Below are 15,542 nucleotides of genomic sequence, written 5' to 3'. Positions count from 1 at the left end.
AGTATTTGCAAGAGACAGCTCGAAGATTAACAAACAAGCTCTGATCCTCGAGAAGAAGAAATCCAAGTCGTGGCTAATAGAGCATCGCCACTCCTTGTATCAAAGAGACTCAGAGGAAATGTTGAGGCTTGTGTGTGGCAAAAATGCCTGCAAATTCTGGGCCCCGATCAACTCGACAGACGGGACCACTACCGACTCACTAATTAATGGCATTGGTGAAGACACCTGGACAACACACTTTAAAAAACACTTCTATGATCCTTCCGTACCATCTACCGCCATACAGGACCTAAGTGCGTCGCCCTGGCTGAAGCGCCACGACCGTGAAGACATTGTGGGAACTCTGAAAAATCTGAAAAATTCCAGGGCCCCCGGCCCTGACAGCCTGACAAATATGCACCCGAAACAGCACCCTGAGGCATGGGCCGGGTTTATTAGTGAAGTGTTTCGAAGATCTACATGAGCGAAGGAACTTCCCAAATCCTGGACAACCGCTGTAGTAGTGCCTATCCACAAGAGAGGAAAGAGAAATGACCCTACAGACTTCCGTCCCATTGCTCTCTTAAATGTGATTGGCAAAGTTTATGGATCATTGCTCCTTCACCACTTTCAAAGTTGGGCAAGCGGGGCACCTTGTAACGACTCATTCCAATCCGGCTTCAAAAAGAACGTGGGGACCAACACTAACATCCTAACCTTGAGCATCCTAAAAAGCTAGTCTCTAGCCGGGGGACCTTGAACTTACATGGCTTTCATCGACCTAAGTCAAGCATTTGACAGAATAAGACTATGGGAGAAGCTAAGGAATTGGAACTGTCCCGTGGCCATATTACATCCAATCATCCCACTCCATACGGACACTAGACAAACCGGGGGGTCAAGCAAGGCTGCCCACTGGCCCCAGCACTTTTCCTGAGCTTTATAGGCGACTATAAGGAAACAGAGTACAAGATCAGAGCTTTTCCACCACAACTTGGAAATACAAAAATATCAAGAATCCTGTATGCGGATGATATTATCCTTGTTGATCAAACAGCTATAGGGCTACAGAGACAGCTTAACAACTTTGCTGAATATATCTCAGAAAACTGCCTTGAAATCAACAAGTCAAAAACCAAAATTCTATTCTTTGGAAAGGGGAGAGAGAAAAGTGACACCTTTGCCTGGTACCTGGAAGGAGCACGTATCGAGAAGGTCGAGTTTAAATACCTAGGTATTACGATCGATAATTCTCAACATGAAAACGCTATGCAAAAATACCTGTTGACTAAAATAAAGAGCCTAACCTCCCAGGCAAAAGCGATGGACAGGAAGTTTGGCCGCTTCCCTCTAACACTCATCGTGGACTACTACAAAGCCAAGGTTGTCCCCTCACTTGTCTATGGTGCTGAAGCCATGCCAGGGATACCCAAAAAAAACTGTCTCAAACTAGAAAGCCACTACTGGAGGGAAGTTCAGAATTTACCCAGTTCCACGCCTGTGGTCTTAATAAGATGAGAATTGAACCAGCTCTAACTATTTTCGATAGTGGAAAGAAACACCATGATGCTGTTTAGGAAGCTTCTGTTGGAAAACTGCCCGAAGCTACTTGAAGCTATAAACAACGAGGCTGAGGGAGGCTGTTGTATGGCCATAAACCAATGGTATGAAGAACAAGAAGCCAAATTGAAACTGATCCAGTGTTCCAGAAAAGAGCTCATTGAGAACCCTATGAAAATTCACAAAAACTCAAATGAACTTGATTGGGCTAGCACTTGTGATCAGGCTGCATCATATAAACTGGTTTCGCACTTGCTGCCCATGAACCACAAACTCCATGCTCTACAACCATTTGTGGAAAAATATCCTAATCGGAAGATGAGGAGTACTTTCTTAAGAGCCCACCTCAACCTGCTACACAACAACGAAATTCTGAGGATACGAGGCATGGCACTATCAAAAAAATGCGGATTCTGTAAAGACCCTTCTGTAGTTGAAACATCAAGACACCTCCTCCTATCATGTCCAGGAGTCGAAACCATCAGAAGACCGTATCTGAAGCCTGTTCTAGCTACAGCTCACATTTCGACGAAGAGGTCTGGTGGTCAAGGCTCATTGGGGGTGGACGAACAACCTGGGTAACAGCCACGGCAAAAATTCTGGACTCGATTCTATCAACGATAGACAAAGAAAAAATTAGTCAAACAGACAAATGATCTGATAGTCAACGAAAACACAAAGGGCCTCAGGACACGGTAGGCGGTATTAGCACCATGGTTGCTGCCGGTACCATACTGGTACCACCATGGAGGAAAGGGGAATTACCACCCCATACCAAGGTTGGCGGGGCGGTAATTCCCCCCACAGTTAACCCTTACCACCTTCCGTGTAATGAGGCCCAAAATCTTTTAAAACCCTAGGGTTAAATAAAGTATAAAAATAAAAAAATAACAAAATATTTGTGTGATATAAGAGCGATCCATATAATAAAGTCCTGGCAAACAAGTAAACCAGGTGAAGTTAAGTATCTGCATAACAAAGTGTTTCTGTAACAAAGTCCTGGCAGGCGAGTATACCAAGTGGAGTTAATGTGTGTTTGTAGTAAAGCCCTGTCAGGAGGGTAAACCAGGTGAAGGTTGACGTTGGTATAAGAAGGTCCTGGTACGTAGGTGCACAAGGTGAAGTTAAAGTTAGGCATTTGTTTGACAAGACCTGGTGAGAGATCCAGGTGAAGACCAAACACGTATTTTAAAAAACTTCAAGTAAGGTCATGCTATTGGATTAATGAACTATTGTGAAATAGTGCAGAGAAAAGGAGAGTCTTTAGAAAGAGACATACCACAAGAGAAATAAATATACCAAGGGGAGAAAGCAATCCTCTTGGAAACTGAGTATTATTTTGAATTTATGAAACTTGGTACAAGGATTCTGGGGAAGGAAGCTGATCCCTGGAACTGTGAACATTGTTCATTGGAAACCTCTTTGTTGGATTTGATTTTTTCTGTCGAACTTGAACATTTGAGCACTTGGAAAACTCATGAGTCAATTCCCTTACATCTTGTAGTTTATTTAGAGTGTGAGGGCCAGAATAGGATTACGGACACAGGACAGACCTTTTGTTTGGACATCTTGACACAGAACAGATTCATTCGTTTTGGTTGAGGTAGGGATATTCCTCCTAGATTAGTGATAGCAAGGTATTTTCCAGATGCCATTTATGTAAATAAATGTTTGTAACCGCAAGCATGTCTCCTCTGTGTCCGCGTCTCATTCCTGGCTCCTCACAGTATGTTGTGAAATGTAAGAGAGAGATATGTATTATCACCCTTGAGGAATGGGAGAAAGGAACTAGCAGAGAGAACATCAAACCTCACATTTTATTGGGGTAGTCCTTGCAAAGTGCTGCCTCATATGCCTCCCTCTTCTTCTAGCCCCTCAACTGCAAAGTGCTCCCAAATAAATGCAGAGCCTATTTGATTATTTTTTATTAGATACAGAAATTAGCATAGTGCAGTGTAAAGCATGTACAGTGTCCACATTCATTGAAGAAAATTCATCACTATCATCACGAAGTCCCTGCGAGATCAATGCACACATCACTCCTTTGGGCAGTCTCCAGCAGATCCCTACATTATTTTCCCTCAGGGCCTGTCTCATATTTCTTCCTTTTTTATCTAAACAGCTCGAGGAAATGTCTATTTTCTTTCCCTAGCAACAATTCAGATGAAATCAGGTCAAGTATATTTCCATATTTCCAATTCTAATTATTATATTTCAGGCCTTTATTTCAGTTGGAGTGTGCAGTTCCTGTATTTAAATTAATTATCTCCTCAAGTGGTTTAGAGCTATCATTCTGCCCTTGCATATTTTTCTCCTTCAGCCGGGATATTTTCATCCTAAAAAGGGTTTAGAGTTGTGAGACTACCTTTGCTTATTTTGCCAATTCAGGAGCACTATGTGGCACAATGCAATGTTATACTCCTTCTCTTATCTAATAGAACGCAGCACTTCTTCTCTGCCTCGTCCACTTTCAAACAGTCCTTCTCGTACCTTCCTCTCTTCCTACATGCACCTTCTCTTTTCCACCACAACACCATTTTTCTCGTTTTCCTTCGGCTAGCCTTTAGTCTTTCTGTTATCCTGGTCTGGCTAACCTTTTCTCTCCCATATTTTTTTTTCCCCTTATCCCCTCCTTTTCCCCTCATTTAATGCCCCCTAATTGTGTGTGACACCTTCAGTCAGTGATAGCTTTTCAGTCAACAGAAGTTTTCATTCTGAGAGCTGTAGTTTCATTTTTCTATTATAATCTAAAGTGCTGATTTTCAAAAACGATATGTGTCCATATCACAGAATACAAAGTTCTTGCTATTGGCTAAAAAGTCAGGCCTGGTGGGGGATGTCACAAACTATATGGGACCACCACAAAGCTAAACTCATCCATCTTCCTTGAACCCTTACGTTCTGTGACATTCTTCTGTGAGGTCTGCCCATGTCCCTTCTTCTGACAACCTTCCCTCCTCGATGCTCCACTCACCTGCTCTTTCTCTCTCATGTACCCAGCTAGTGTCAGGTTTCGTGGGATTTGGTTGAATGTGGTAGAATGAGGATATGATTAACATAAAGTATGGTTTGGGCCTTAACTTTCTGTGCAGAGTGTGGAGAGCTTCCCAAGTCAAAATGGAGACTTCCAAAAGGATCAGTGATTGGTCAGAATAACAGAAAGGCATTGTTGGAACATTCTAAACCGCCTTTCATTGTCAGAAGCCCAGCTGGAAGGTCCTATGTTTGAAGCTCTTAAGATTTAGAAAACTTTAGTTAGGCCCTTGTGCCTAAAATTAGTTATTTTGGTTCTGGAAAGTGTTGGAGATTTAAGAAGAAACTTAGAAAACGTTCCGGTGAAAGAAAGAAGCAAGCTAAGTGAATTCATTATCTTTTATGGATCTTTGTGATTTTCAAGCAGGAGTTAAATATTAATTCCATTAATTAACTTGTTCCTGTTTTTATTAGTTTTTGTTAAAATAGTAGTTCATTTCGTTCTTTCATGAATCTATTTTTGAACTTCTAGAACTGTATTTAAATTTACTGAACTGCGTCACATTTTTTGCAATTGGCTAGTTGGAGTGTGGAGGTCTGTTTATCATTTTAGCGTCGTGTGTTTTTTCGGCCGTATAAAATATTGAGTATTGTACCCTTTTTCGGTAACAGTGCTTTTATTAGCGTCGGACTAGCGTTAGAAATCTTACACTGTCTGCGCAAGTGACAGTGTGGTAGCCATGCGACTCTGAAGCGTTATGTTTAATTTACTAACATTCTAACCTGGCGCGTGATCATCACTGGGCTGCCTCTTCAAGGATTAGTGTCCGGAACTGAGGACTTTCTCCTTCCTGTTTGAACACTTCATATTAAGAAGAGTGGAATACTATTCATTTACGCATGCGCCCATGCCAGTTTCATTTTTGAACTCTTTTCCTTGTTTTTGTGCGCTTCCATTTTAGAAGGAGTAAACAATATCTTCACGCATGCGCATATTCTGGTTAAAAGAACGCTTCTTTTATGAGCGATCATCTTTGCCAGCAAAAGATCCAATTAATGAACACTTTTATATATTCAGGAAACAAACCATTTTAACTTGAATAGCCAGAGTGTCATTTTTGGAATTGGTATTGAAGCAGCTAGAAATCATCAATACAAACTACATGTATAATATTTCCAGCGGGTTGTTTGGGTAAATGACATTGGAACTGCTTGAAGATTAACTCATTAAACTGAGAGAGATTAGCAGCTTTTTCACAACCGAATTGAAGAAATTAGTAAGAGCATCTGAGACTCTATTTTTCTGTTTTCTTCATTTGAATTCACACGTCCTCTAAGTTATTCACAGAGGATAATCAGGTATGGTGGCGTGTTTATTTACTTAATATTATAACGAGAAGTCAGAGCCAAGGAATTCAAAGGTTAGTGACTAAAGTGAATTTGTTGTTATTTTCACCAACAGGTTGACAGATAAAGAAGCTGAGCAAAACCTGAAGTTTATTATTTTGTCCCATTTTCCCCCTTTCCCTTGGGGGTGCTCTCAACTGAACTGTTTGATACCAGTTAAGAGGTTAGCATCCAAAGGGGACTGCGGGGGTTCAGCAGCTTCCGGGGACAACATCAGATTTGAGAAAGCCTGACAGTATGAAAGGCCAGAAAAAATAGTCCTCCTAAGCTGTCATGAACCCCGAGTTCTCAATGGAAGCGTTAAGTGTTTTAGTGAGGGAATTACAGGAAGAATTAAAGGTGGCATATCAAGAGAATAAAAAATTAGGACAAAGAGTAGATGAGTTAAGTGAAAAGATGGCACAGACGCAGGGAATTGGGAGAGAAGAATTTCCCCCGGAATTGGTAAGGGTTGGTGAGGAGAGAGGTGTGGGTAGAGGTGATGGGGCAGAGGGAGGTTTTAGGGCATTAGTTATGCCAGTACCTTTGGCAGCTCCAGAGCGTTACTACGGAGATTCAAGTAAATTTCAGACATTTGTAACCCAATGTGAGTTGCACTTTCTTAGTAGGCCCGAACTATTTCCTTCTGATGCTTCCAAAGTTACTTTTATGATGTCTTATTTATCTGGAGAGGCTTCTACTTGGGCAGGTTTATTGGTCAGGCAGAAGAGTTTATCTTTAAAAAATGTTTCTCTTTTTATGGAAGAATTTAAGAAAATGTTTGATAAAAGACAACTGTCCTTAGAAATTGATGGTGAATTATTAGATTTGCGTCAAGGAAACAGAGACTTGGTTACATATATCACACAGTTTAGGTCTTTGGTTTTAGAATCCCAGTGGCCAGCAGAGAAGAGGTCTTCTCTTTTTTATAGAGGCCTCAAGGAGGAGTTGCAGGATGCCTTGTCCAGTGTAGTCCAACGCCCTTCTTCTTGTGAGGAATTGATTGATTTAGTAGTTCAGTTGGACTATCGTATAAGTGAAAGGAAAGCAGAAAGGCGTCGTTGTACTCAGGGGGAGGTGAGGTCAGTCATTAGAGGAGAGCGTTCAAAGCTTGAGGTGGGTAGTAAAGAAGTGAAACCAAGGGTGAATGATCAACAAATTAGAATAAAAGGTCCTTTATCAAAAGAGGAAAAAACTAGGAGGCGTGAGAATAATTTGTGTTTATATTGTGGTAGGGGCGGTCATTTTTTAGGAAATTGTCCCTTTACACCCAAAAAATTTTCATCAGCCGGAGGAAAAGCACAGCAGGTTGCAAATACAGTTCAGTCAGCGGTTCCACACATAACTGTAAATGTATCCTTGTATTTGAAGGAGGAAAGGAAAGGGTATGGACAGGTAGTGATTGATTCAGGAGCCACCGGGAACTTTATGGATTGGGGAGTAGCTAAGGCATTGGGAATACCACTTGTGAGGAAGGAAGTTGTGGAACAGGTTCGGGCTGTAGATGGAACTTCTCTTTCATCAGGTCCTATAACTCATGAAACTGGTGTCTTGGTTATGGAATTACTTGGAGGTCATAGAGAAGAAATCTCATTTGATTTAATTGATACACCAATTTTGAAAATAATTTTAGGCATGCCATGGCTAACCTTGCATAATCCTCACATTGATTGGAGTAGACGAGTGGTAGAATTACAGTCTAGTTTCTGTTTAGAAAATTGCCTTTTGAAAGGTAATCCTGGGAGGGAAGAAACACAAGGTTTAGTTTCCTCTTTTCTGACTGATGCAGGTATTACAGGACATAATATAGGAGCGGTGTTAGGACATCTTCCGGAGTGTTATCAAGGGTACAAGGAGGTGTTTGATGAAAAGGAGGCAGGAGAATTACCTCCACATAGGAGTTTTGACTGTAAAATTGATTTGGAGCCCGGGGCGGTTTTACCAAGTAGTCGAGTGTATGCATTAACTGAAAAGGAGAATGATTATCTTAAAGAGTACCTTGCAGAAAATTTGGCTAAAGGTTTTATTCGTCATTCTCAATCTCCAGCCGCATCTCCATTATTTTTTGTACCAAAGCCAGATGGGTCTCTCAGAACATGCATTGATTATAGAGCTGTGAATAGAATTACAATCAAAAACAAGTATCCTCTCCCTCTAATTTCGGAAATCTTGAATCAGGTCCAGGGAGCCACAATTTTTTCCAAACTAGATTTACGTGGTGCCTATCATCTGGTGAGAGTCCAGGAGGGTGATGAGTGGAAGACGGCATTCAAAACCCGATTTGGGCTTTATGAGTACTTGGTGATGCCTTTTGGTTTATGCAATGCTCCAGCTGCCTTTCAATTCTTTATGGATGAAATTTTAAGAGATTTTTTAGATATATTCGTAGTAGTATACATTGATGATATTTTGATTTATTCTCAGGATTTAGAGTCGCATAAAATTCATGTGGGAAAGGTTCTACAAAGACTCAAAGAGAATCATTTGTTTGCTAAATTAGAAAAATCTCAGTTTCATACTAATTCAGTGGAATTTTTAGGATACATTGTTTCTCCCAAGGGATTGGAGATGAATCCGAACAAAGTTCAAGCCATCACGGATTGGCCAACACCAACGAAAGTAAAAGAAATTCAAAGCTTTTTAGGTTTTGCGAATTTTTATAGAAGATTTATTGAAGGATTTTCTCGATTGATTACTCCCATAACAAAACTTTTAAAGAAAGGTGCCAAATTTGTGTGGTCGACAGAGGCAGAGGAGGCATTTCAAGAATTAAAGAAAAGGTTCAGTTCGGCCCCTATTTTAATTCATCCAGATCCATCTCAGCCTTTTTATGTAGAAGCGGATGCATCGAATCTTGCCATGGGGGCTGTTCTTTCTCAGAGACATCGAGAGACCGGACAACTTCATCCAGTGGCTTACTATTCTAAAAAATTCTCTATGGCAGAACAAAATTATACGATCTCAGATCGAGAATTATTGGCAATCAAGTTTGCTTTTGAAGAGTGGAGGCATTTTTTAAAAGGAGCAAGACATACAGTGACTGTGTTAACAGACCATAGAAATTTGCTTTTTCTGAAATCAGCCAAGACTCTCACACCAAGGCAGTTAAGATGGTCATTGTTCTTTGCTGATTACGATTTTGTAGTGACATTTAAGCCAGGTAGGCTTAATGGAAAGGCTGATGCTTTATCACGTCAATTTCCTGGAAGTGAGATGGAATCAGAAAAGGAGATGATATCCATTATCGATCCATGCTGTTTTATTTCTGCCGGAATACAGAAAATTGAGGATGTTGAGGAAGAAGTTCGAAAGTCCATGTCAATTGCACAAATGGAGGAATGGGTCCGAAAGGATCCGGTTCGAAAACTTGAGAAAGGATTGCCGTTCTTTGAAAATAAACTTTACTTACCTATTTTGGAATTGAGAGAGAGAGTAATAAGAGACTGTCATGAATCTATGCTGTCCGGACACCCAGGTTTTAGAAAGACGCTAGAATTGGTCAGGAGGAGCTTCTGGTGGGAAAAAATGCGTCAGGACATCTTAAATTTTGTAAAAACTTGTGCTATTTGCGCTCAAATGAAGAGTCAAACCGGAAAACCAGTCGGGTTGTTGGAGCCGTTGCCTATTCCACCTCGTCCTTGGCATACAATTTCCCTGGACTTCATTACAGATCTTCCTTGTGACAAGGGTTGTACATCTATTCTAGTTGTGGTGGACCTCTTGTCAAAAGAGGCTCACTTTGTTCCAATGGAGGGAGAGGTTACTGCAGACAATTTGGCCAAAGTCTTTTTGCGAGAAATAGTTAGACTGCATGGTCTGCCTAATCAAATTATCTCAGATAGAGGTCCTCAATTTATTTCTAGATTTTGGAGGGTTTTTTGTAAGGATTTGGGTGTGGAAGTCAGTTTATCATCAGGTTATCATCCCGAGACCAATGGACAAGTAGAAAGAGTAAATCAAGAACTGGAGAAGTATTTGAGGTGTTATCTACAGGCAGGGGAAGAATGGGTGGATTTGATTTGGCTTGCCGAATTTGCTTATAATAATTGTGCTAAAGATTCAACTAACATGTCTCCATTTTATCTTGGAAGAGGTTTTCACCCACGGTTTTTAAGTTTTGAAATTACTGAAGAGTCAGAAAATCCTGGAGTTGAGGTTCGATTAAAAACTATGAGAAAAAATTTGGAAAGAGCAAAAAGGGTACTTTTCGATAGTAAACAGAAGTACAAAAGATTTGCAGATCAAAAAAGGAGGTTGGGTCCTAAATATAAGGTTGGTGACTTGGTTTGGCTTTCGACGAGACATTTGAGAATTAAGGGCAAAAACAAATTTACTCCACGTTTTGTAGGTCCATTTAAAGTAGAAAAGATAATCAATCCAGTGTCAGTACGGTTAAAACTACCTACTTCCTTGAAAATACATCCAACTTTTCACATTAGTCTATTAAAACCTGTGATTCCGGGGACTAGAGTTGTACATCCACCTTCACCAGTTCAGTTAGAGAATTCATCCGAAGAGTTTGTGGTGAAAAGAATTGTAGATTCCAGGAGGTTAAGAGGGAAACTACAATATTTAATAGACTGGGAAGGTTTCGGACCTGAGGAACGTACATGGGAAGACGAGGTGAATGTGCATGCACCACAATTAGTCTCAAAATTTCATAGAAAGTATCCTTCTAAAATTGGCCCTGGGACAGGGCATTAAGGGGGGGGTACTGTCAGGTTTCGTGGGATTTGGTTGAATGTGGTAGAATGAGGATATGATTAACATAAAGTATGGTTTGGGCCTTAACTTTCTGTGCAGAGTGTGGAGAGCTTCCCAAGTCAAAATGGAGACTTCCAAAAGGATCAGTGATTGGTCAGAATAACAGAAAGGCATTGTTGGAACATTCTAAACCGCCTTTCATTGTCAGAAGCCCAGCTGGAAGGTCCTATGTTTGAAGCTCTTAAGATTTAGAAAACTTTAGTTAGGCCCTTGTGCCTAAAATTAGTTATTTTGGTTCTGGAAAGTGTTGGAGATTTAAGAAGAAACTTAGAAAACGTTCCGGTGAAAGAAAGAAGCAAGCTAAGTGAATTCATTATCTTTTATGGATCTTTGTGATTTTCAAGCAGGAGTTAAATATTAATTCCATTAATTAACTTGTTCCTGTTTTTATTAGTTTTTGTTAAAATAGTAGTTCATTTCGTTCTTTCATGAATCTATTTTTGAACTTCTAGAACTGTATTTAAATTTACTGAACTGCGTCACATTTTTTGCAATTGGCTAGTTGGAGTGTGGAGGTCTGTTTATCATTTTAGCGTCGTGTGTTTTTTCGGCCGTATAAAATATTGAGTATTGTACCCTTTTTCGGTAACAGTGCTTTTATTAGCGTCGGACTAGCGTTAGAAATCTTACACTGTCTGCGCAAGTGACAGTGTGGTAGCCATGCGACTCTGAAGCGTTATGTTTAATTTACTAACATTCTAACCTGGCGCGTGATCATCACTGGGCTGCCTCTTCAAGGATTAGTGTCCGGAACTGAGGACTTTCTCCTTCCTGTTTGAACACTTCATATTAAGAAGAGTGGAATACTATTCATTTACGCATGCGCCCATGCCAGTTTCATTTTTGAACTCTTTTCCTTGTTTTTGTGCGCTTCCATTTTAGAAGGAGTAAACAATATCTTCACGCATGCGCATATTCTGGTTAAAAGAACGCTTCTTTTATGAGCGATCATCTTTGCCAGCAAAAGATCCAATTAATGAACACTTTTATATATTCAGGAAACAAACCATTTTAACTTGAATAGCCAGAGTGTCATTTTTGGAATTGGTATTGAAGCAGCTAGAAATCATCAATACAAACTACATGTATAATATTTCCAGCGGGTTGTTTGGGTAAATGACATTGGAACTGCTTGAAGATTAACTCATTAAACTGAGAGAGATTAGCAGCTTTTTCACAACCGAATTGAAGAAATTAGTAAGAGCATCTGAGACTCTATTTTTCTGTTTTCTTCATTTGAATTCACACGTCCTCTAAGTTATTCACAGAGGATAATCAGGTATGGTGGCGTGTTTATTTACTTAATATTATAACGAGAAGTCAGAGCCAAGGAATTCAAAGGTTAGTGACTAAAGTGAATTTGTTGTTATTTTCACCAACAGGTTGACAGATAAAGAAGCTGAGCAAAACCTGAAGTTTATTATTTTGTCCCATTTTCCCCCTTTCCCTTGGGGGTGCTCTCAACTGAACTGTTTGATACCAGTTAAGAGGTTAGCATCCAAAGGGGACTGCGGGGGTTCAGCAGCTTCCGGGGACAACATCAGATTTGAGAAAGCCTGACAGCTAGCCCCTCATGTCCTTCCCTCCTTCGCCTCCTTCCACCACCTTTACCCCTCATGCCTTCCCCATCCCACTGCTCCACATATTTCCCTTGCACCATTTCTTTCTACGCCCACTCCTTCTTGCAGTAAAACCCATTTCCCTGACCCTGTGCCTTCCCTAAACCCTGCTCCCTTGCACCTTACTCCTTCCCCTCACATGCTGGATGGGAAATTAAGGCTTGTATTACAGAGGGGGCATGTTACGGGAGCTGGAGTTGCAGGTCAGACCTGTGTCACCCACACAAACAAACCCAACCCTTTGCACGCGCTGAAGCTAGGCTATCCCTCAGCAAGCGTATACACATTAAAATATATGCTTATTCAAAGCTTACTTACGACCAACAACGCCACCTGGTCGATCGGTTTAAAGTAGAACATCTTGAAAACCATCTCTGTCATTTTTTCTAACTCATGTGTCCATTTTCCGGCTCCCGATGTCAGCATTGGAAGCTTGTTTTTCAAATGTTCTCGATTCATGTGTGGCCATGGAATGTATTGCCGTCTTATTCCCCCCTTCTCGAGCAACGGAAATTGGAATGTGTAACCCTCTCTCTCTTCTCTCATTGTTCTCCTATCTATTGCTGGGGTAATATTCCTGCATCGCCATCTACCTGGCAATGCCCTTAGTATATCTACATAGGGTGGTGAAGACACCCCCCTCTGACCGTGAGATACTTCTTCATATCGGTCAAGCTGTGTGGCGGACTCTGAGGCTCTTGGTGCGAACTCACTAGCGTCTGACCATGTTATTTCCTTTTGCCTTGGGAATCGCCTTTCACTTTGCCTCCCTTCTTCGTTTTCTTTGCGCTCTTCCCTTTCGGAGTCGGACATTGTCTGTCCCTAATTCATGCAACTTCTCGTATCCTCCTTGTTCCTGCTTATTTCTAATCTATCCAGGGATAGCACTCTATTCCCACTACTTCGAGAGAGCTCCTCAGTGTCATACAGTTGAGTGCTTTCCAGGCACTCATCTTCCCCCTCCCCTTGGGGTATTTGTTCTAGCCCCATTTCATCATATATTCTATCGATCGTTTCTCTGATGCTTCTGTTCTGGTGTCGAAGTTAACATCAATATTTGCCCTAGACGTGCCTGGTACTGAATCGTACACAGGAAAGAATTCTTCGATGTCTTCCCAATCTACTACTGGAGCGGATTTTTTAACCTCTCTCCCCAGATATTCAAGATCGCGTGCTCTCTGTCTTCGCTTACGCTCTATGTCGTCATCAAATTCTTTGCATTTCCTCGCCTCTTCTCTGACCCTATGTTCTTCCTTTCTCTTTTCATTTCTTCATTCTCTGCCCTTCAAATTTCCTCATCCCTTCTTCTCCTTATTCTTTTCTCATGTGTCCTTTGCTCTTCTTCTAACCTTTGCTGTTTTTGTCTGTCGTGATCGTTGGCTGCTCTTGGGTTTGCGATTGAGCTGTTTTTCTTGCTCTTCATAATCTAGCTGTTCTAGCCTTTGTCTGTCTTTCCTTCTTATCCTTTCGTCTCTTAACTTCTTTTCTTTCCCCTTCCTCTGTGTCTCACCTAACCTCTCCTTTTGCCTCGTGTCATCAATGTCTTTGCCATCGAATTTCAATAAAATGTGTCCTCCCATCCATTTGTCTTTCGCAAATGCTATCTCATCAGTTCTGTCTTCGCTTCGCTTCCATCGCTTCCCTTTCTCTCCTTGACAAGAGATGTATTTGTTTGTGTCTGATCTCTTCCTTCGTCATCGCGCCTCCCGTGGCCCTTGGGACTGTGGAGGTAGTATTCTTGTCCTTATCTTTCCCTTGATTCTCGTCACTACTATGTGTAGGTGACTCATATGTGGGGTTGCTGTACCCTGTGGCTGCTTTAAGTTCCCTCAACGGTTATAATCCCTCGTCCTTACTGCCTTCAATTTTTGTTTTGGGCGGGGCAGGTGGTGCGGTAGGCGTCTCACCCCCCTCTGTGCATACATTAAGTATCCAATCTGCTGGCGGCTCTTCCTCCTTTACCTGTTCGGACATTTTCCACAACTCGAGAACAGCAAGGCCTTTTTCTAACTTCTTGCCTGTATATGTGGCATGCAAATATGTTGTCATGTGTTGTAAAACGGCTTTGGATAAAGACCCATTTTGTGGCCACGGCATAAACATCTTGTGGGCGGTACCCTTAACCCACACGGTACTATATTTCTTTAGCTTGGGTGCGGGTTTTGGCAATTGCTTGCATAAGTGTGCCAATGGAGTTATGTCTTCCATGCTTAAATCTGTTCCCTTTCCTCTTATTTAACACTTGTCAATGCCTTCGTGTGGTTTAAAGAGCTTCTAACAATATGAGCGAGCACCAAATATCGCAAGCTCCAACCCAAATTTTCCACAAAATTTTATACTACCGATTTGTTAAAAAAAAACTCAATTCCTGTGCGATTCTGTCTCAGCTATTAAATCGCATGACATTTTTAAATCAGTTAAAGACAGACACTTAACAGACTAGACGGACACCAGCTGGACACAAATATCTCTGCCTCTAATCATTACCCCTTCATGGAGTGTAAACATACCTCTTTCACAACATCTTTAAACGTTGTGGTAGCCTAGTCATTCCCCATAATGTGGGACTCTGGGTACACGTTTCTTCTAGCTGCTATATTAAAGCACAGGAATAAGGTGAATCCTCTCTCTTCTCGGGTGTCTAACCCGGTAACCTCTCTCTTCTCGGTGTCTACCCCTGTAACCTCTCATTTACCTTTTATTACTCTTCAGTCATTATCCCCTTATATATATATATATATATATATACAGGGCCTCATTACGACTCAGGCGGTAAGGGTTTTACGGCGGCGTAAACAGCGCCGACCCTTACCGCCTGAGTACGAGGTCCCTTAGCGCCATGGCGGACGTAACACCTGCTTTTAGCAGGTGTTAAAATCCATGGAGCTAAGGGACCATGGAGTTAATTACGCCACCGTAATTTACGGTGGCGTAATTAACGCCTTCCCCACTCCCATTATGCCCTATGGGGCAAAATGGGAATGGGGAAGGGAAAATGGGAAAATGGGGATTTTCCGCCCCGCCAAGGTTGGAATGGGGCGGTAAATCCACCTACCACCATGGCGTAAACATAGTTTACGCCATGGTGGTAAAGTCACGGCCCAGGCGGTAACTTACCGCCTGGGTCGTAATGAGGCCCACAGTCTTCTCTACTTCTAACTATATTTTGTTTTCCCTCCTTCCTCCCTTACCTTTTCCCTTTACTTGTTCTAAGGCATGCACTATTTGCCAAAGCATTACATTTTTTGCTTCACTCACCGT

Source organism: Ambystoma mexicanum, chromosome 5p (assembly GCF_040938575.1).
Source record: "Ambystoma mexicanum isolate Mex_15411 chromosome 5p, UKY_AmexF1_1, whole genome shotgun sequence".
Taxonomy (NCBI): Eukaryota; Metazoa; Chordata; class Amphibia; order Caudata; family Ambystomatidae; genus Ambystoma; species Ambystoma mexicanum.
This window is presented reverse-complemented; position numbering follows the sequence as displayed.